The following is a 23523-nucleotide window of genomic DNA, read 5'->3' on the forward strand; positions in this document are numbered from 1 at the left end:
AAAGCGAAAATCTATACTAAATAAACAAAAAATAGAAGAGGGAATCAAAGTGTACCACTAAGGAAATCATCGGTTCACATAGAAAGACAGCAGGAGAGGAAGGAAAAAACGGGGGGGGAAGTACAAAATAGCCAGAAAACAATAAAAAGGCAGTAGTAACACCTTACCTATCAATAATTACTTGAAATGTAAATGAAATAAATTCTCCAATCAAAGGCATAGTGTGACTCCATAGATTTAAAAAAACAAGATCCCAGATGCTGCCTGCAAGAGACTCACTACAACTTTAAGGACACATATAGACTCAAAGTGAAGGGATAGGAAAATATATTCCACGCAAATGGACACAAAAAGAAAGAAGGGGTAGTTATATTACTATCAGGAAAAAAAAGACTTTAAACCAAATACTGTTAAAAGAGACCAAGAACGTCATTATGTAATGATAAAGGGATCAATTCATAAAGATGGTACAACAATAGTAAACATTTATGCAACTAACATGAGAATATCTAAATATGCTAAGCAAACACTAATAGTCCAAAAGAGAAACACAAACATTACAATAATAGTAAGGGACTTCAATAACCCACTTTCAGCAATGGACACATCAGACAGAAAATAAGGAAACATTCGATTTGAACTATACTTCAGAACAAATGAACCTAACAAACACCAAACATTCCATACAACAGCATCAGAACACACACTCTTCTCAAATGCAGAGAACATTCGCCAGGATAAACTATATGTCAGGTCACAAAACAAGTCTTAACAAAAGTAAGAAGACTGAATTTATACCAAGTCCAAGTATCTTTTCCAACCACAATGGTATAAAACAGAAGTCAACAGGAGGAAGAAAGCTAGAAATTTCACAAATATGTGGGTATTAAATACACTGATGAACAATCAATGAGTCAAGCTATCAAAAGAAAATCAAAAAGTAAATCTTGAGAAAAATAAAAATAAAAACACAACATACCAAAACTTATGAAATGTAGTAAAAGTAGTCCTGAGAGAAACTTACGTTAATGTTACAATACAGTAAGTAAAAAAAAATCTCAAATAAACACCTAACTTTACACCTCAAGGAACTAAAATAAGAACAAACTAAGCCCAAAGTTAGCAGATGAAAGGAAATAACAATGATCAGAGGAGAAACAGAGACTAGAAAAACAAAAGGAAAACAAACCAATGAACCTAAGAGCTGCTTTCCTGAAAAAAATCTTTTAATGGACAAATATCTAGCTAGACTAAGGAAAAAAGAATACACAAATCAAATCAAAAATGAAAGAAGAGACAACTCAGGTATTACAACTGATACCACAGATCCTAAGTGACTACTAAGAACAATTATAACAAATTGGAAAACCTAAAAGGATAAATTTCTAGAAACAGATGACCTACCAAGACTAAAACAGGAAAAAAATAGAAAATAAGAACAGACCAATAACAAGTAATCAAAATCTTCCAACGAAGCCCAGGACCAGATGATTTCAGCAGTGAAATCTACCAAACATTTAAAAGCTAAGTAATACCAAACTTTTTAAAACTCTTCCAAAAAGCTGAAGAGAAGGGGACATTCCCAAACTCATCGCACAAGGACAATATTACTCCGATACCAAAGCCAGAAAAAAATACAAGGTAAGAAAACTATGGGCCAATATCCCTGATGACTAAATGCAAAAATTCTTCAACAAATACTAGCAATCATACACCACAATCAAGTAGGGTTCTTCCCTGGAATGCACAGATGGCTCAACATACACAAATCAATAAATGTGATACATCACACTGAAAGAATGAAAGGTAAAAATCTTAGGATCAACTCAATAAATGCAACAAAAAGCATTTTATAAAACAACATCATGATAAAACCTCTCAACAATTAGGTATAGAAGGAATGTACCTCAACATAACAAAGGCCATCACAATGTTGTAATTTGTAAGAAATGTATATTTGGTCATTCAGAGGAGCAAAATATATTTCTCATGTATATTTGGTCTTCATCCACAGTTTCTGGCTCACAGCTCCCCAAAACCCTTAGAATTTCCTGAGCTATCCCAGAACAATGGGAACATATTTTGTTATAATACATGGTCTCATCCTCAGTTCCTGAAAACGCTTAAGAGCCATAAAAGTAAGAAGGGTGCCATAACAAGTCCCTCTCTTCCACAATTTGGCTCATGTTAATGAAGGTAACTTTGGTAAAACACCTAGAGAGGGGAGCTGTTTCCCAAGGCAATCAACCATGAATAGAGGGATAAAACTTTTAGTCCCACCCTGATTTCCAGAGGAGAGAGGAGCTACAGGTTGAATCAATCACCGATAGCCAATGAGTTATTCAACCATGCTCAAAGGAGGCAGTTCAGAGCTCCGAGGTCTGAGAACAAGAAGACTTGCTTCTACATGGGACCATGCTGGGCCCCAAGCTCCACCAGGACAGAGCTTCTTTGATCAGAACCTTACCCTATACATCTCTTCACACAGCTGTTGATTCATATCCTTTAATACTGTTTGTAATAAATTAGTAATCTAGTGAGTAGACAGGTTTCCTAAGTTCTATGAGCCATTCTAGCAAGTTAATGGAACCCAAGGAAGGGATCATGGGATCCTCTGATTTATAATCTAGTCAGAAGTACAGGTAACAATCTGGGCTTATGATTGTTTTCTGAAGTGGAGGGTGGTCTTATGGGACTGAGCCCTTTTTTATCTGTGGAATTTAATGATATTTCTGCACAGATATTGTTAGAACTAAGCAAATTAAGTCAAACTCTCAAACACCTTTCTGGTGTCCAAGAACTGCTTGTTGATGTAGGAAGTCTCCACACAAAACACACTGAAATTGAGTCTAGGAACCCAAAATAACCATATATGACAGGGCCACAACTAACATCCTACTCAACGGTGAAAGGCTAAGATCTTTTCCTCTAAAATAAGGAAGACAAGGGTGCCCATTCTCACTCACCACTCCTGTTCAACACAGTACTAGAGTAACAGAGCAATCGGACATGAAAAAGAAATAAAAGGCATCCAGATTGGAAAAAAAGAATTAAAATTGTCTGTTTGCAGATGACATAATCTTATATATTGAAAATCCCAGAGACCCCACCACCAAAACTGTTAGAATAAAATTCAGTAATTCCAGGATATAAAAATCAACATGCAGAAGTCAATTACATTTCTATACACTAACACGCTATCTGAAATACAAATACAGAAAACAATCCCATTTACAATAGCACCCAAAACAACAGTGTACCTAAAAATAAATTTAGCCAAGAAAGCTAAAGATCTGTAAACTAAAAACCCTAAGACACTGATGAAAAAAACAAAAGCTACAAGTAAATGGAAAGCTATCCTGGGTTCATGGATCAGAATTAAAATTGTTAAAATGTCCATACTATCCAAGGCCATCTATAGATTCAATGCAATCCCTCAAAATTCCAATGGCATTTTTAACAGAAATAGAAAAAACGATCCTAAAATTCTCATGAAACCACAAAGACCCTGAACAGCCGAAGCAATTCTGAGAAAGAACAAAGCTGGAGGCATCACACCTCCTGATTTCAAACTATATTACAAAGCAATAATAATCAAAACAGTATGGTACTGGCACAAAAACTGACACACAGACCTATCAAACAGAATGGAGAAGACAGAACTAATCCCATGCATATATAGTCAACTAATATCTGACAAGGGAGCCAAGAATAATCAACGGTGAATGGATAGTCTCTTCAATACATGGTACTGGGAAAACTAGATATCCACACACAGAAGAATGAAACTGGACCCTTACCTTACACAATACACAAAAACTAATGCAAAGTGGATTAAAGACTTTAATGTAAGACCTGAAACTGAAAACACAGGGCAAAAACTCCTTGACGTTGGTCTTGGCAACAATTTTTTGGATATGACAAAAGAAGTACAAGCAACAAAAGCAAAAATAAACAAGTGGGACTACATCTAACTACGAAGCTTCTGCACAGCAAAAGAAACAATCAACCTATGGAATGGGAGGAAATATTTGCAAACCATCTTATAAAGGGTTAATATACAAAATTCAAGGAACTCATACAACTCAATAGTAAAAAAAAAATCAAATTACAATTAAAAAATAAGTAAAGGACCTGAATAGACATTCTTCTAAAGCTGACATTCTTCCAAAGACATACAAATGGCTAATAGGTACATGAAAGATGCTCAAAATCACTAATCATCAGGGAAGTGCAAATCAAAAGCAGAAAGAGGTATCACCTCATTTCATTAGAAGGGCCAATATCAAAAAGACAAGTGATAGTGAATCTTGATGCACTGTAGGTGGGAATGTAAACTGGTACAGCCACAGTATAAAAAAGTATAGAGGTTTCTCAAAAAATGCAAAAAAAGAACTGCCATATGACTCAGTAATCCCACTTTTGGGTATATATCAGAAGGAAATAAAATCATTGTCTTAAAGAAATATCTGTATTACGACCACAAGCCAAGTTCACTGCAGCATTACGCACAATAGCAGAGACATGTAAGCAACCTAACTGTCCACTGATGGATGAATGGATAATGAAGATATGGTACACGTATACAATGAAATATTATTCAGCCATAAAAAAAAAAAAAACCCCTTCCATTTGGGACAACACTGATAGACCTTGAGGGCATTATGCTAAATGAAATAGGTCAGACAGAATAAGACAAATACTGTATGATCTCACCTATATGTAGAATCTAAAAAAGATGAACTCATAGAGAAAGAAGTAGAATGGTGGTTTCCAGGAGCTAGGCAGCAGAAGAAACAGGAATTTGTTAGTCAAAGAGTACAAACTTCTAGTTATAAGATGAATAAGTTCTTGGGATCTAATGTACAGCATGACCATAATTAATACTGTACTATATATTTGACAGTTGCCAAGAAAATAGATTTTAAATGTTTTCACCACCAAAAAACATGGTAATTATGTGAGGTAATGGATGTTTTAACTAACCTATTGTGGTAATCATTTCCCTATATATATGTATATCAAATCATGACATTTTACCCCTTAAACTTACACAACATTTTATGTCAATTATATCTCAAAACTGAGAATAAAAAAAGCAGATCAGTAGTAACAAGGATCATTGAGCTGGTAGAACTATTCAGTTGTGGTAGCGCTTATATGTGTATACATTTGTCAAAATGAATGGAATTATACACTTAAAATAGATGGGGTCTACTGTACCTAAATTATACATCAAGAAAGTAGATTCGAAGTTTTAAAAAAGAAACAAATCAGCAACTACAACAGACCTCATCTGAATGCTGATTCAAATTTTAAAGAAAAAAATTAAATTTTTTTAAATTAAACAAATTTTTTTTAATTTGACCAAATGTTTTATATTAAGAAACTGCTCTTAATTTTTTAGCTGTTAATGATGACATTGTGGTTATGTATTTTAAAAGTACCTGTCTTTTAGAGCAGCCATCCCCCATTTTTTTTTGATATCAGGGAACAATGCTTCTACGAGAATCTAATGCCTGTTGATCTGAGGTGGAGCTGAGGTGGTGATGGTAGTGCTGGGAAGTGGCTGGCTGCAAATACAGATGAAGCTTTGCTCACTTGCCCACCAGTCAGTCACCTCTTGCTGTGCAGCCCAGGTCCTAAACAGGCCACATAAAGGTCTACAGCCCAGAGGTTGGGAACTCCTGTTTCAGAGAACCATATTGAAATACAAATAGGACACATAATGCCTGGATTTGCTTCAAAATCATCCAATGAATGGGGTAAGGGAACGAATACAAATAAAACAAATTTGTCCATGAGCTGGAAACTGCTGATTGGGTAATGAGTATATAAATATCACTGCCCATGAACCTTCCCACTTAAGTTTTTCTATAATGAAATTTTAAAGACTACCACCAAACCGAAAAAACAAGACCATAAACTACATAATCAAAAACGAAGGGGGAAAAAAGACAAGACGGAAATTCAGATATTAGAGTTATCAGACCTGAACTTCGCAACAGTAGTTCAAGATAGTAAGATAAAAAATTTCAGCAAAATTCTCAACAGTTTCAAAAGTATCAAAAGCTTTAGAATTAAAATATAAACTGGAATTAAGACATCAAAAGATGGCTTTATTACTAAATTATATACAGTTTAAGATACGATTAGATAAAAGAAGATAAGTCAAAAAATAAATATCTGGACTAAAGTACAGAAACACAAAAGACAAAAGGATGAAAAATATGGAAAATAACAAGAGATAAGATGATGAAAAAGTGTAGCATCTGTACCTGAGGTACTAAAAGGTGATAAAAGTATGAGCCAAGAGCTACATTTTAAGAAATAATAGCTATATACTTCCAAAATTAATTTTTAAAAACTCAAACCAGGTTCAAAAATGAATCCCGTGCAAATAAATATTAAAACAAATGTAGATACATCACAGTAAAACTACTAAAAACCTAAGACAAAGAGAAAAATCTTAAAATTTAATGAAGAAAAGAAATTACCTTTAAAAAAGCGATAGTAAAACCAATGGCTGACTTTTCAGTGAGAACAATTTAAAGCCACAAAAAAATGAAATGACTTACTGAAAAAAGCAACAGTAACTTCCAAACTGTATTTCAATACTCTATTTCAGTGTCTACTTGACTGAAAATATTTTATCTTCATTTCAGTAAGACAAGCAAATACTGGGAAAAATCATCAACAGCAGCTGAACCGCAATGAAGGAAATGCTATACGAAAAATGATCCCAGATGAAAGCCTAGAGATACAATAAAGGATGAAGAGCAATAGAAAGGGTAAATGTAGGTAAATCTAAATGAATATTCACTTTATAAAATGTCTTAGAGTTTTTAAAAAATCTAAGTAAATAAAGAACACTACAACTGTAGTATAATTTCATTTATTCTGCTCCTGTCTTTTAAAGTACTCTAAGGCTTTGCTATTCTAAGTATGTTCCAAGGACCCACATCATCGGCATCATCTGGAAGCCTGTTAGAATGAAGAATCTCAGGCAAAACTCAAGACTGCTGCGTAAGTTAGAGTCTGCTGTAAAAAAAATCTCCAAATGATTGATATGTACATCAATGTTCCATGGGTGCTAGTCTAGGGTCTAGAAAGTAGTAAAAATACTAAAATAGATTCTAATGTGAGAAATTCACATAATTAAGTCAGACTCAGGTAAAAAAAAAAAAAGCAAACAAGAAAATAAATATAAGAAGATGATGAAGGACTGTTTCACTTTTGCTGAATTTGAGGACAAAGAAGGATACTTAAACAGAAATGTCTAGCACTATGGATATTTAACTGATGCTTGGAAAACTGGTCAGGGTTAAGATCACTTCTTGATCTTTTGGCTAAAATCAAGTGTGGTCAGGGTTAAGAATATATTCTGACAGTTGTCTGAAAGATGATGAAGTCATGGGAGTAGACTGAATACCTACTTCAATTTCTTCATAAAATACACATCAAAGGACTAAACTTTAGGTAACTGACACACTTAAGGAATTAGAGTAACAAAACTCTTGAGTGAGGAAAAAGAAAATTTTAAGATTATGCAGCCCAGCAGTTCTCAAACTTTGTATTTTCGAGGATCTTTCACATGCTTAAAAACTGAAGACTTCAAAGAGATTATATTTAGATGGTTTATCAATATTTATTGTGTTCTGAATTAAAACTTAGAAATGTTCATTTATTAGTTTATAAATGATAAATTCATTACTTGTTTTCATTTTAAAAAATAAGTGACTAGCACTGTTTTAAATTTTCAAAATCTCTTCAGAGTTTGGCTTAATAGAAAATAGATTTTCATTAATTGTTTCTGCATTTTGTTCACTGCCATATATTGTTTTGGTAAAAAATATATATAAAGAAAAGTCCACTGTTAAAAGATCTGAACATGAAAATAGTATTTTATTAAATAACGTATTGAATTTTGGATATTCTTCTGATATATAGCAAAACTCAATAAGTTAATTAAAGATAAGCTGCAATATGAAATCTAAAACTATATCAATACTGTTACATTAAAATCCATCAATCTATCTTGCTCTGACTAGATCTTCTGCCCACCAATGATTTTGTAACATTATGCATTGGTGATATGAAAAATATTAGTTCACTAAGTTATGCAGATTTTTCCACTGCTGACATACTTCATTACATGGTATCAAAAAAAAGGCATCATTAATATTCCCATTGATCTCACCAAAATTCTGTTAAGTAGTATGCAGCTATCACATTCAGTGACAGGTACAAGTTTTTCAAAAACTGGTTTTTTTCCTGAAAACTCACTGGCAACTACGTCTTCTTTGACGTGACATGCTTCCTTCATTTATTCTAGCAAATACCTACAAATACCCAAATCTGGATAACCTGAGTCAATCATTCTTTTAAATAAAAACTGTTTCAAGAAGCAGGTAGTTCAGCTTACAATTCAATCACCTGAGTACACTTCCTTAAGACAACCATCTTAATGCAGTATTCAGGAAAAATGCTTGAATGTACTTTTCACTTCATCACAGAACATTAAAAAGACATGTAAACAGCTTTGCAATTTAATAAAATTTTCGATGCTTCATAAAACACATCAAGTGAATTTTTTAATAGCAAGTGCTTGGCAATGAAGATTACATTAACTACTTAGTGCCACTGCCTAATTTCCTACACCTTGGCCAGCAGTTTTATCCACCATACCTTTGCATTCTCCATAAAAATATCAACTAAAAAACAAATAATGTCTTAACCTCTCAGAGATCTTGAAAACAAGCTTTGTGGGACCCTCAGGGAGCCACAGTTCACACTTTGAGAACCAGTGATGGAGCCAAATGAAGATATAGATTTAATAAAGAGATATATGAAATGACAATACAAATTGAAAATAAGTAAAATTTTCTATTCAGATGACCATGCATAAATCTTAAGGAAATCCTAAGGAATCCGCTAAACGAAATTAATAAACAAGTTCAACAAGGTTGCAAGATACAAGATCAGTATAAAAAAGCAATTCTGTTTCTATACACTAACAATGAACAATGCAAAAGTGAAACAGAAAACAATTCCATTTATGATAGCATCAAAAAAATAAAATTCTTGAAACTATATTTAACAAATAGAAAATATTACTCTGAAAACTAAACATTTTGTTGTAAAGAAAAGGATATAAGTAAATGGAAAGATATCTATGTTCACAGGCCAGAAGACTTAACGTTGTTAAAACTGTAATACTCTTCAGCTTTACCACAGCCTATCAGATTTCCAGCTGGCTTCTTTGTACAAATTAACAAGCTGATTCCAAAATTCATATGGAAACTCAAGGGATCCAGAGTAGCGAGAACAATTTTGAAAAAGAACAAAGATTCACATTCTCCAACTTCAAATCTCACTGTAAAGCTATAGTAAATAAGAGTGTAGTACTGTAGGAAGGATACACATACAAATCAATGGAACAAAACTGAGAATTCAAAAATAAACCCATATATCTATGGACAACTGGTTTTCAACAGAGACACCAATGTCACTAAAATGTGACATGCCTTTTCTACGAATGGTGCTAGAACTGGATAATCTCATGCAAAAGAATAAAGATGGACCCTAACCTCACACCATGTAAAAAAAATTGACTCAAAATGTATTAAAGACCTAAATGTATGAACCTAAATGATAACACTCTTTCAAGAAAGTATAGGGGTCTTTGTGCCTTTGCATTTGGCAATGGAGCCTGGAAATAAATATGACACCAAATGCACAGGAAACAAAAGAAATAGATAACTGAACTTCATTAATATTAAAAACTTTTGTGCTTCAAGGACACTTTTTAAAAAGTGAAGACACAATGAAAGAAAACTAGAATAAAGTTGATCCAAACTTAAAATAAAAATTAAGTAAATTTTTAAAAAGTGAAGACAACTCATAGTATAAGAGAAAATATTTGCAAATCATGATAAGGATCTTGTGTATACAATATATAAAGAACTCTTACAAGTCAAACATAGAAAGACGAATAACCCAATTAAAAAGTGAACAAAGGATCTGAATGGATGTTTTTCCAAAAGAGATACATAAATAAGTACATAAAAAGATGATCATCATTATTCATCAGAGAAATGCAAACCAGAACCACAATGAGATACCACTTTACACCCATTAGAATGGCTAGAATAAAATACAGGTATACCTTTTACTGCTCTTCAAAGACACTGTTTTCATCAATGAGCATCAAGGCAAAAGCCTCCACCAGTAAAAAGATTACAACTCACTGAAGGCCCAGATGATATATTTTTTAGCAATAGTTTTTTTTTTTTTAATTAAGGTATTACATTGTTTTTTAAAGACAATGTTATTGCACACTTAATAGACTACACTATAGTGTAAACATAACTTTTATATTCACTGGGAAACCAAAAAATTCATGACTCGCTTTATTGCAATATTTGCTGTATTTTACATTGTGGGGGTCTGGAACCAAACCCACAGTATCTCCAAGACATGCCTATAATCAAAATAACAAGTGTTGACGAGAATGTGGAGAAACTTGAACCCTCATACACTGCTGAAAGAAATATAAAATGGTGCAGCACTTAGGGAAAGGGTTTTTGGCAGTTTTTGAAAAAAAGTTAAACCAAGTTGCCATCTGACTTTGCTAATTCCACTCCTAGATATACACCTGAGAGAAATGAAAACAAAATCCACAGAAAAACTTTTACACAAATGTTCATAGCATTATTCTGAAAACTAAACAGCCAAAGGTGGAAATCAAAATGTCCATCAACTAATGAATGGATAAACAAAATGTGGTATATATCCATACAATGGAGTATTATTAAGCCATAACAAGGAATGAAATACTGATACATGCTCCAACATGGATGAGTCTTGAAAACATGCTAAGTGAAAGCAGTCACAAAAGAAAATATGTTATGATTCCATTTATATGAAAGGTTCAAAATAGGCAAATACAGAGAGAAAGTAGACTATTGCTTAGGTTTGGGGAATAGGAGATTTAAAGTGGTAGTTAAGGCTGTGAAGTTTCTTTTTGAGGTGATGAAAGTTCCAAAACTGACTATAGGTATGGTTGCATAACTCTGTGAAAATAGTGAAAGCCATTGAATTGTATAGTTTTAATGAGTTTGAAGGTATATATATCAATAAAGTTGTTTCCAAAAATAAAATAATAAGGGTATGTGGAAATTCCACTTAAAATAAAAACAACAAAATTACCTAGGAATAATCATAAAGGAAATGTGCAGAATCTACATAAAGAGAAAAAACCCACAAAACTTAACAAAGAAACATAGATTACATAAATTAAAAAACCCATTACGCTTCCTGAAAAGGCATATTCAATACTGTAAGACATCAACTCTTGCCCCTATTTATAAAAATTATACAATTTCAAAAAAACTTCTAGTAGGATATGAAGAGGGCAATGCAACAAATAAAATGATTCTTAACTCATATCAAGGAATAAATCATTTTACACTAGCTATTTGGTTTAATACCACTAGATACTAAAATATATCATAAAGTGACTAAATAAAAACCAGACAACTAAACAAAAAGCATAAAAACTGACTTCTAGAAACACACTCAAGACTTCTGTATAAAACAGAGGTGGAATTTCAAATCAGTGGAAAAAAGATCAATGCTAAGACCACTGAGTAATAGTTTGGAAAATCTAATGTTAGATCTCACTTCATAGCTTACACCAAAATAAATTCCATATGGATGAAAAATTTAACAAATCCATAAAAGCTAGAAAAATTTTAATTAAATATCTAATCCGAGTGGGAAAAGCCTTTTAAAACAATAATAGACTACTTCTTATTAAAACTCAGGAATCAAGTATGTTGATACAAGTAATGCAAAAATCCTCAATATCCTAACTATGGCAGGAACCAAAAAATGTAGGATAATGACTGCATCTTTTTTCCCCTTCCTATATGGATCTTTAAAAATAGAATATCTAACGCAAATAAAAAGGCACTCTCGAATACTGCTGTTGGGGTATAAATTAGTATAAACTCTCTAGAAAGCAACTTGGCAAGCATAAGCCTTAAATATTTTTACCTTTGACCCAGGACATGTCCCAGGTTTCTTTACTCAAAGATATTTTCATAATTTCTTTAAAAGAAAAACACTAAATTTGTGTTACATTCAAAATACTAAAAGACTGCCATTAAATTCTGTTCTCAGATACACATACAAATATGAGAAAATGCTCATTAAAAGAAGCAAGCATTGTGTATGAACTCAATTTTGTATATATATATGCACTGAAAATTAGCTGGAATGATATACCGGTGTTCCCCCTTAACTGCGGGGGATACATTCCAAGACCCTCAATGGATGCTTGAAATTGTGAATAGTACCAAGCCTTACAGCATATACTGTTTTTTTTCCTACACATACATACACTTTATGGCTTGTCTTTTGCATTCCAAATGCATCACTACTCTGGGCTTTGGGGCCATTATTAAGTAAAATGAGGCTTACCTGAATACAAGCACTTGTCTGATAACCAAGATGGCTACTCAGTGACTAACAAGCCAGTAATGTATACAGGATATGCTGACCAAAGGGAAGATTGACATACTGGGTGGGCCAGAGCAAGAACGTACAAGATTTCATTGTGCTACTTAGAACAGATCACAATTTTACTTACAATTGTTTATTTTTGGAATTTTCCATTCAATATTTTCGGACAATGGTTAACCACTGGTAACTCAGATCACAGAAAGCAAAACTGCAGCTAAAGGGGGGTCTACTATAAAATTTTAACAACAAATGTTTACATCAGTAGTTTCGAAGCTTTCTACATTAATCATATATATTACATCTATAAGCAAAAAATAAATCTTTTTAAGTGAAACACAAAGAGAAAGTACTGGTCAATGTACAAAGTTACAGAGAAAACCTCTCCATTTGCTTTAATAAACAGGAGGCCACTGGTGTTCTAGAACAATATAGTTTTTAGTCAAAAGCAGAAGCCAGATTTCAGAAGCTTGAGAACTTAAGACTATGGAGGGGAAAAAAGAGAGAGCTAAAGAACCAGATCCTAGGAGAAATAAAAGGTAACAAGTAAAACCAGAGACAGCATTTTATGAAGTCTCAAGAAAGACAAACTATGTTTACTTTTCCTACAAAATTCTTTTTACTAAAAAATCATTCCCCAATTCCAATAATTTTTTTTAAATTGCTCAAAGATCAACTTAAATTCTATCAATTCCATGAAGCCTCCAATCTTACTAAAAACTAAATTCCTCCCACCATGCTTTATGAAATTAACCATTTCTCCTCTCATATTGTTGTTTTTTTAATATTTCCTATGCTAGCACTATGTTGTGTTGGCACGCATTATCTTATTTAATCCTCAAGAAATCCCTATAAGTTTTCTATTTAGGGTATTATTGTCCTCCTTTCCAAATAAGAAAGTAATAAGATATTAGGGAACTTAACCAAAGCCAGAGATCTAATAAATGACAGCAACAGGAACTCACATCAGTCGGATTTCAGAGATCACTCCCTCAACAATCCTACTGCCTCATTTGTACTGGACTCTAACTTTCCTTAAGGGAAGATAGCCACCTAAATATATTTCTACATCTGCCAGAGGGTCCTGCACCATGCTTTACATACTTTAAACATTCAATATATTTGTTACATACTGAAAAAAGTATTTAAACATAAAGAGTAAAACATACAAAACATAATTAATTCAGTAAACATAATGTTAAGAAATGGTTTTCAATTTTCCAACCTGGGCCTGGCAAAATGGCTCCTCCAAGAAAGGTGGGGAGAAAGGCCATTCTGCCATCAAAGAGGTAGTGACCAGAGAATATATAATCAACATTCACAACATCCATGAAGTAGGCTTCAAGAAGCATACCACTCAGGCACTCAGAGATCTAGAAATCTGCCATAAAGATGAGAACTTCAGATATGTGCAATGGCACAAGGCTGAACAAAGGTGTATGGGGCCAAGATATATCCCATACCATATTCCTGCGTCCAGAAAACATGAGAACGCATTGGTTACCCATGTACCTGTTACCACTTTCAAAAACCTTAAAACCTACACATAGTCAATGTGGATGAGAACCATTGATTATCAAATAAAGTTATAAAACTTTAAACTATAAAGTTTAAAGTTATTAAAAAAAAAAAAAGGTTTTCAGTATAGCACAGTCTAATAGATAACTGTGTTTTTGCTGCCTCAAAACAATTTCACCATCTTAATGGTCAAAATATGCCATATCTCTTTTTGGGAAACATCTACTTTTTTAGCTATGAGGTTTGGGTGAGATCAGCTTCAGGAAAGGGTCATGATCAGTTTAAGCCAACCAAAATCTATCTTCTCTGAACTTTCAGGAATAAGGCCAATGATATATGAAGTGCCATTTGGTATTGAAGTTTTGGGAAAAGCTTCCTTTTTCTTGTATAGTATGTTTCAAAAGAGATTCTCTCTTTTCCTGTGTAGTATAAATATGTGATTTCCAAATAATGTGGTATAAAGATGATACAGCTCCCATTTCTGCTACCACAGAGTCAAACTGAAGCCTAAAAAAAGAAGCACAGCAGAGTAAGCCATAAAAAAATGAAATCTTGATACTGTTACAAATCTACAGATTAAGAGTAGACCACACCTGAAGACAGTATATACCTGGTCTGCTTAGTTATAGCTTAAAAAAAATCTTTTTTGTTTCTGCTATATGGTTGTTTTTTTTTTTTCTGGTCCTGTGACAGACAGAATCCTAACTGGTTCAAAAGTAATTCTCAATCTAAGATCTTTAACCTGCGGATGTCAATATCAAGGGATAGCGAAGTACTTAAAAAAAAAAAAAAAAACCTTGACAAAATAAGTTTAAAAAAACAATGAAGCATATTTTTATGAAGGGGGTGGTGAGATGTCACAAAAGCAAGAAATGACAGTATTTGAAATATCCAAGAAAATTGAGAAAACAGGGAAAACCACCACATCCAGCCTACTTTTGTCTTCTTTTCCATTACCCACCTACAGTGATCTTAAGATTTTCAGATATTTACAAAGTAATGATCCTAGTATGTGTGGGTACTGTGAAAGTTAGTATGACAGATAGTTGCAAAGAACCTAACAGTCTTGCAAAATAAAGACATTAAACAATAAAAATACATAATTCTAACTGTGGTGCTATTAAGCAGGGGTCCCCAACCACCAGGCCATGGACTGGTACCACCAGTCCATGGCCTGTTAAGGACAGGGCCGCACAGAAGGAAGTGAGTGGCTGGTGAAAGAGTGAAGCCACTTCCCAGCGTTAGCATCACTGCTTCAGCTCCAACTCAGAACATCAAGCATTAGATTCTCATAGCAAAACTGGTCCCTGGTGTCAAAAAGGTTGGGGACTGCTACTACAAAGGTTAAGACCCAGAACTACTTTAGATTGGATGTTCAAAATGGCCTCTCTAAAAAACATCTAATTCAAGTCTTGAAGGCATAGAAAGGTAGTAAGTTCCAGACATATATAAAGGCTCAGTGACAGCAAAGAACATCAATTAAAAAAGACAAAACAGGCAACAGAAAGAGGTTAGCGGTAGCAATGTCACTCTCCTCATTCCTAGCAACTATTCCAACCAGTTAAAGGCCAAGTTCAATCTTCCATCTTCTTTGAAACCTTGCCTAATCCACTTTAGCCAGAATAAATCTCTCCGTAGTTCTTTTTAAGTTTTTCATGAGTTTCCCAACTCCCATAGGCAAGCTTCTCTTAAAAAAAAAAAAAAAAGACAACATCTTTAAAGAAAAGTACACTAAATTCTAGTCCCAGCTCTGCTAATTAGCTATGTAACCTTGGCCAAATCATTCTACTTCTCATGATTTTTGTGATATTCAATGAAGATATGTGAAATTACACAGTGTTCAAATAGCTTCAGAAGTAGATCATCATTGTGCTGTACATAATTCAACACCATACTATTGAAACTGCACAAGCACTGCACTCTACCTCCTGTAGTTTGGGCACAGTACTTATAGTTGAAGAGTTTCATGTTGTGTTGGCTTTTTGAGCACCCATATAATACTGTTAATGGTTTTCATGCTTATTTATAATGCAGCTACACCCTTTCCTTCCCAAAAGAAATCTTATGTCAAAATGAGCTTTTCATTTTCAAACAAGGGAAGAGTTTCCAAAGTCCCAACTCCTTTGAAGTAGAGCTAATTCTACTCCAAGGAAGTTTATAAACCAAGGATCATTAACTGAAAATCTTGAAGAGGAAAGCATTAAGGACAAGATCCTATGGCTTGCTACCAGTCAAGTCCCTTCTAGGTTGACCAAAAAATACATCTCATCTTTTTTACAATTATAGCATCAGATTCTGCCATGTGCCTTAATGTAGCCAAAATATGTCACATCTATAGTGGCATTCCCATGTTTTACCATATTGGTCTCCAGATCAAAGAAAAAAATAAGATAGTTTAACATAAGTTACTTAGTAGAATCATCCCAATTTTTTACTATCCTTTCACTCTGTCTTTACTAAGTGATTATATAATAGTGGCAAGTTTCTTTTGTAGTTTCCAAATTGGGCAGGGGGTGGGGGAGGTGGGGAATAATCTAAGTAAGGCAATACTTGCCAATTTCTGCTCTTCTGGAAACTTAACTAAAGCTTCACAATCACAAAACCATAACTCTATCACCTTTACTGGATGGAATAGGTCAGACCTGGAGATTTTAACTCTAAACACCATTTAGAAAGCTCTCATTATTCCTCACCAATCAGGAGGTTAGATTCCCTCTTAATATATGATTTATCCTGCCTATCTGGGGACTCCTCTTAGGGGACAAAATGAACACAGATTATTATTATAGTACAACAACAATCTGCTAACCACCTCATTCTATTATACCACTCTACCAAGCAGTGGGCCCCACTACCTTATTACTTAACTTCTTACTATGAACACAACTTCGAAAGCTCTACTGTCTTAAGCATTTTCTTAAGTCTCACTCTTACCACTGCTCATACACTTCTACATTCATAATTGGTTACTGAGCCTTCCTCAATAATGGTAAGTCTGGCAGCAAAGTTACCGAGAATAAAGAGTACTTTCCTGTTTTGTCCTACGGTGGTTTAGAACCAGTATATTGCCACATCAGCCCGACAGGCCTAGGAGTCGAAATAGACATTTTATAAAGCCTACACACTGATGATAATATTAGAAGATAAAATTTTTTCAGTTTTATCATATTGCCAGATTTCCTTCCAGATATGCTGTGTGAGCTACTCAGCAATCTGATTTCAAAGACTATGTATTCAAGGAAATAATCGGACAATTACAAAGTCATTTAACAACCCAAATGCATGTCAACAGAGAATTGGTATGACCAAATAATGGACTACTACATTTAAAGCATTAAAAATTATAACAAGTGTATATTACTATGGAAAGGTGCTTATATCTTATTAATAAAAATGATACAGTAATATGTGATTACTTTATTTACATACTGTGTCTGAGAAAAGAAAAAAGAATGATGAGATGTTTACCAAAACAAACAATTTCTTTGGTAAGCATAGTTCCAGATTCTCCTATTTTTACTATTTTCTGTACCACTGTGTTTTTTTCCTAAAAATGCAGGTATCCTTGTTAGAATAAGAAACAACAAAGCTACTTTCATTCTTTTGAAAAAGACTAAGCACCCTGGTAGAGAGACAAGCAATAGATGGTAGGGATTATTCAGATGACACTTGACAAACATATTCCAAAAACCTAACCAGATTATAAAGAAGCACTCACAGCTAAAGATTACACCAAATCTCCAATAAAAGAGAGCTCATCAGGGGCAATACTGGAATCAAAACTCTTGGTTGCATACTAATTCAAATGGTATGATGCACAGTGGAGACATCTCTTAAGGAACTCTAGCTTCCTTTCGGAAAAACCACCAGGGTATATTATCTTGTCTCTTTATGGAGCTTCGATGTCAACTGTTTCCACAAATTTGCCCCAATTCTCTTCTGCAAACAGCCTCCCTCACTTGCTCGACAATTCTGTTCTCTCACATTAGTTTGCCAAAGCACTCACTCTAATTCAGCTGCTCCAGTTACCTGGGTCTTTAGTTCAAACATTCTAACAGGAAAAATCTGATCGTGGTCAGCACCCCAACAATTCATGGTCAGATGTCTAACTGGAATCTGCACAAAATAGCTAGGGAGTAAGGTCTTCCAGCGGATCTAAGCAAGATAAGTTCTTTAGGAGAGAGTATTGCCAAAGGAGGAATAAAAACCTGTCTTCTACCACAGTAAGGAAAGTATAAGAGGAAGCAAGATTTGTACTACATCAATTCTCAATTAACTGAGCAACCTATATTTAGAAACTGTTTTTATTTTCTATTGAATTTAAAAGAAAAATAACATTATAGGTGTTAATCACATCAAAAGGTAAAAAGTCTAATTATTTTCCTGGTATATAAAGTCCTAAATAAAAGTAATTTAAACAAATTTCATCCCATATACCCAAATCTCACCTCTTACAGAGAAATACAATTTTCACCTCTTTGCCTTGCCTATTAATTTAGAACAAAGTTAGGGTAGATTTTTTATAAGTATATACCTACCGGTTTATGACTAAGGTAATAAAAAGCAGTATATATAATATACCAGCTACAGCATTCTTCATCCAGAAACTGTCATATTTAAATCACTACTGACTATAGATCCAAGAACACTGATTTACCTAGGCAATCACATTCTTCTATGATTAACTTCTCGTTAAATAAATTGTTTACTAAGCACCAACTCTCTACAAGGCACTGTATTAGGACTGGGAAAAGAAATAAAACATGGCTCCTGACATTAAGGAATTCACCATCCACAAAGAAAGAAAGGCCAGAAAGATGAATTTTGGCCAAACTGTGTTCTCGTTCTCTCCCTCTCCCTCTCTCTCCCTCTCTCTCCCTCCCTCTCCCTCCCTCTCTCCCCCTCTCCCTCTCACACACACACACACACACACACACACACACACACACACACGGCTAAGAACTTAGGACTTTATTCTCCAGGCAATGAAAAGCTATGATGGTTTAAGCAGGTAATATGATAATCATATTATTGTGTTTTAGATGGGCAACTACAGAGAAGCTTCACAATACAAAACTTATAAAAACCAGTAATTAAAAATACCAAGAAGAAAAAGCAAATAAAAAAAGCAGGAAAAAAAATGTACATGATAAATATGACTAAGGGTTGATACTCTTAATAAGTGAGACACTCTTACAAGTCAGTAACACAAAACATTAAAACATAAAACATTTACCCAAAAAGTGGGAAAAGAACACAGGCAATGCATTAAAGAAGAAATGCAAATAGCCAATAAAAATATGTGTTTACAACTTACTAGTAATTGGTTATTACATTTTTTGCCAAAATAACACTTTTTAAAAGATAACATTCAGCAAAAGTGAGAGTGCCTAAGTTGCGCAGACACTGCTGAAAAAACAGAAATCGGTATATCCTTTCTGGAAAGCAACTGAAAATATAAATAAAAATGTTTATGTTTTTGACACAGCAATCACTTCTAGGATTCTATCTTAAAGAAAGTGATATAATTAAAAGATTTATATACCTGGATGCTCATTTGCATCATTGTTTATTAATGTGGAAGAACTGGAAACAAATAACAGGAAAATATTAAATTGTATATGAAATGGAAAAATTATAAAGACATGAAATGTTTTCAAAAAGTTAATATGGGAAATGACTGAACATAATTTTAGGTGAAACAAGCTAGATATTAAACTACACATACCTCATTTTCAATTTTAAAAATGTAAATGTGTACCAAAAAATAACAGAAAAACATTTCAAAGCATCAACACAAATCATCGCTGGATGGTAAGATTATGGGTGAATTAAACTTGAAAAGCTTTTAGCATGTCTACAATGAGAATATGCAACTTTTATAATTAGGAAAAAAATGAGAGTAAGCAAAAAAAAGTGCTCCAGCCCACTTGGGATATGGTCTGTCATGCATCGGTCATGTTATTATTAGAAAGTCTGACTTTATTTTTCTCAAAATACAAAAATTCTTACTAATACACGTAAGAAATACTTGTAGATATACAGATACTATCATTATTAAACATGTAAAAAATAGTAACATACTTCATGAATGCAGTGCGAAAACTAGCACTGCATTCATGAAGTATGTTACTATTGCATTGACAATGCAGACAACTTTCATATTAATAATCTACTATATATGTTTGTAGAAGATTATTATTTTATAGACATTTGAAATGAAATCATGAATACTATTATCTTTGAAAAATAGTATTTAAAATCTTAACTGGTTTAAGAGGACATATACATAGCAAGATCAATAAAAGTCCATAATTTGGGACTTTGTATTGTAGTAAAATGAAATTTCCAATTTTAAGAATTGGTTCAAATTTTAGAATTAAATGTCTACCAAAAATTTTCTGTTCCTAATAATTTAATTATTTAGTGCCTGCATACTTATCTAAAAAACCCTAGAAACCTATAATTAAAGGGCTCATTGCTAACAACATTAAAATAGATTTCCATTCAGCTACATTTATTACCATAAATTCCTACTACAAATACTATGGAATTACACCTGAATTTATAAAAATACATAAAAAGAGTAATTTTTTATTTTGTCAATCAAACAAGATAGCCAACAATGCCCTCCACCTGAATATATCATTAAGTTTATACAACATAACTGTAAAGAACATGGGCTTTTGGCTTGACCTGGGAATGAAGTCCTGTTCAAATCCTGGCTCCACTGAATAGTCATGTGACTCCACACAAATTATGTAAACTCTAAACCTTTGGTTCTCTTATCTGAAAAGTGTGATGGAGTACCTACCTCAAAGAACTGATAAAGTACCCTACACAAACTACTCGATAAAGTATTCTGCTTTAAAAATAAAATGCAAACAGAATTTTATTTTGCAAATACTGATACCAGAGTATCTTGAGTTCTGGCTTAGAAAAGACTACTAAGCAGATGACTGGTGATCTTTAGCAAATCACTTGGCCTGAGGCTCAATTTCACCTTTAAAACTGAGACACAAATACTTCTTCTTGCCTATTTCAAAGGATAGTTAGGAAAGACAAATGAATTGTCCATTCTAAATAATTGGTAAACTGTAATTCACCTAATACATAGAATAAAATCTACAACATACAAATGCTTTAAAAGACTGATGCATGTTTACAGCCATTTTCACTCTCTGAGAAATTTACCTTACCAAGGCAAATAATGACCTCAATTTACAGTAAGCTAGGATGACGGCCCAAAGCATAACTTCAGTCCTCCAACTTCTCATCAACATACAGAAATACCTTGGACTTAGTAAACTGGTTCACAAAAGTAGCTATAAAAGCAGCAAACATACAAACTTAACAGAACAAGCATAGGAATATAAACTTAAAAATTATTTCCACAAACTGTAGTGAAATTTACTCAATACATTCCATGCTTTTAAAATGCCTTCGTTATTAAAAATGAAGCATTAAAAGAAAAACAGAAAATCAAATATGTTAGTATTGTTAAGATTGCTTATTCTAACACTAAAGCCAAATGCTTTTTTGGAACTTAATTTCAAATTTTAGGATATCTGTCAAGACCGCATTATTATGGGGTCTTTAGCCTGGTTCCACAAACAGGCTTCAATGGCCCTTCAACTGCGGGCAAAATGGTGTCTGAATAAGTGTATGTATCCCCATGGTAAGAGTTTATGGCTTTAGATTCTCCACAGGACTAGAGGTATAACTGGTAATACAAATACTCTCATCAAAAACTGATGACAAAAGGAAGCTATTTACAACGTTTTGCTACCAATTTTTTAACTAATTACATTCTGCCAGATTTTAAAATAAACAATTCATAGGAAGTCCTAACTCTATTAAAAATTCTGTGCCTATCAGATATAAAGCTATACTATCCATATTATGTCTACTCTTTCATTTTAACACAAAAATTTTAAATTACACATTTACTGGTGTGCCCAGGATGACTTCTTTAAGCTTGACCAGTGATTGCAAATTTGAAAAGAAATGATGGGTTTGGGGTATTTTTTATTGTTTTTTTTTTTTTTTTTAAATACTAACTTGAAACAAACCACCCAAAAATGTAGATAATTTTATTTCTTCTTGGTTAAACTGTGTTGGGGAGTTATACTGAGAGATGAATTCTGAGCACATTATTTTGGTACTTTAACTCTGAATTTCTAATCAAGGAATTGATGCTCATCTATGCACAATCCACGGCGGGGGAAAAGTTAAGACTTGATAGATTATTGTGAACCATGTTACAAGAAAGACATATAACCTACTTCAAGTTTTATCAAGTTCCAAACATCACACTCCCACTTGGTCATGGATAAATGTTAGTATAATGAGATATTGTTAATACCCTCTGCTCTTAGGGAACTTAAGTATCTTATATTTGGGATACAGAAACTACAAACAGGAAAAATAAAAACGACTTTTAAACAGGGAGGAAAAAGCAACTTGTAATAGCTTGGAGTATAACCTACAAATAAAATTGCTTAATTTAAAAAAAAAGAGAGAAGTATCATTGTGAGATTGTGTTTAGGAGATAGATTTCTAAACTGCGCCTTTAAGGAAATATTAAGCTACTTAAGTATTTTTTAGAGATTACTGACTTATACACAAATAGGATATAATACACTTTTTTGTTCATTAAAACAGGTGTCTTAGAGGGTGGCCAGATTTTGTGAACCTGGTTCAACTAACTTTAACTTAGAGGTAATAAAGGCTAAATTCTACTTTGGGTCTCCATATTTCTGACTTTCCATTACTCCATTGCATTTTTGAGTGCTTCTAAACAAAGTTTTAGGGGTTTCTCACACAATCTTCAACAGTACCTTTCATTATATCTTTTCAAAAGATAATAAAGGTTAACAAATTTTAGATAGTATGTTCAAAATTAATTTTCCCCATTAAGTTTAAAAGAATTTTAAAATATCAACAAAATTACTAAAAGCATTTTTTCCTAATATAGATTAGATAGCAAAGCTATTCATTTTCAAATTTCAGAACAAAGCCATAATCACACAACTTATACCTGAGATAAAATATAGTTTATGGCAATAAGTACTAAGGACTTTTATCAGCATATCATAACCACCGGCACCGAAAATAACAATATCTCAAAATACATACAAATAAGCTTAAAATCCTAGGAAAATTTAGAATTGCACAAATATTGGATAAAGTTTAGTTTAAATATGCATAAAACCCTGCTTCCACCTGTCATTAAGTACTCAGCTGAAAATAAACTGAGTTCCCTTCCACTTTTATTACTGTTTTTAGTTATTAAAAGTGGAATTCAAACACAAAGTAAAATTCAAACACAAACAATATATTTTATAAATCTATTGTTTTAAAGAATAGTATTAGAAAATAGGTAGTTTGGAAGTCTTTCAAAATATCAAACAAAAATCTAAAACCCACATAAAGCTGTTCGTATATGACCATTTCCTCAACAATCAAGTTTTTGTATAT

The 23523-nt window shown here is 33.2% G+C and overlaps 1 protein-coding gene and 1 pseudogene across 3 annotated transcripts in view; one reads left to right on the plus strand and one right to left on the minus strand.

Annotated features, from left to right (window-relative positions):
- Positions 1 to 23523, minus strand: part of USP34 (ubiquitin specific peptidase 34) — a 208219-nt gene that overhangs the window by 183403 nt on the left and 1293 nt on the right. The window lies entirely within an intron of this gene.
- On the plus strand, positions 13731 to 14098 carry LOC118605241 (annotated as a pseudogene).

The sequence above is a fragment of the Rousettus aegyptiacus genome, unplaced genomic scaffold (assembly GCF_014176215.1).
Source record: "Rousettus aegyptiacus isolate mRouAeg1 unplaced genomic scaffold, mRouAeg1.p scaffold_m13_p_7, whole genome shotgun sequence".
Classification (NCBI taxonomy): domain Eukaryota; kingdom Metazoa; phylum Chordata; class Mammalia; order Chiroptera; family Pteropodidae; genus Rousettus; species Rousettus aegyptiacus.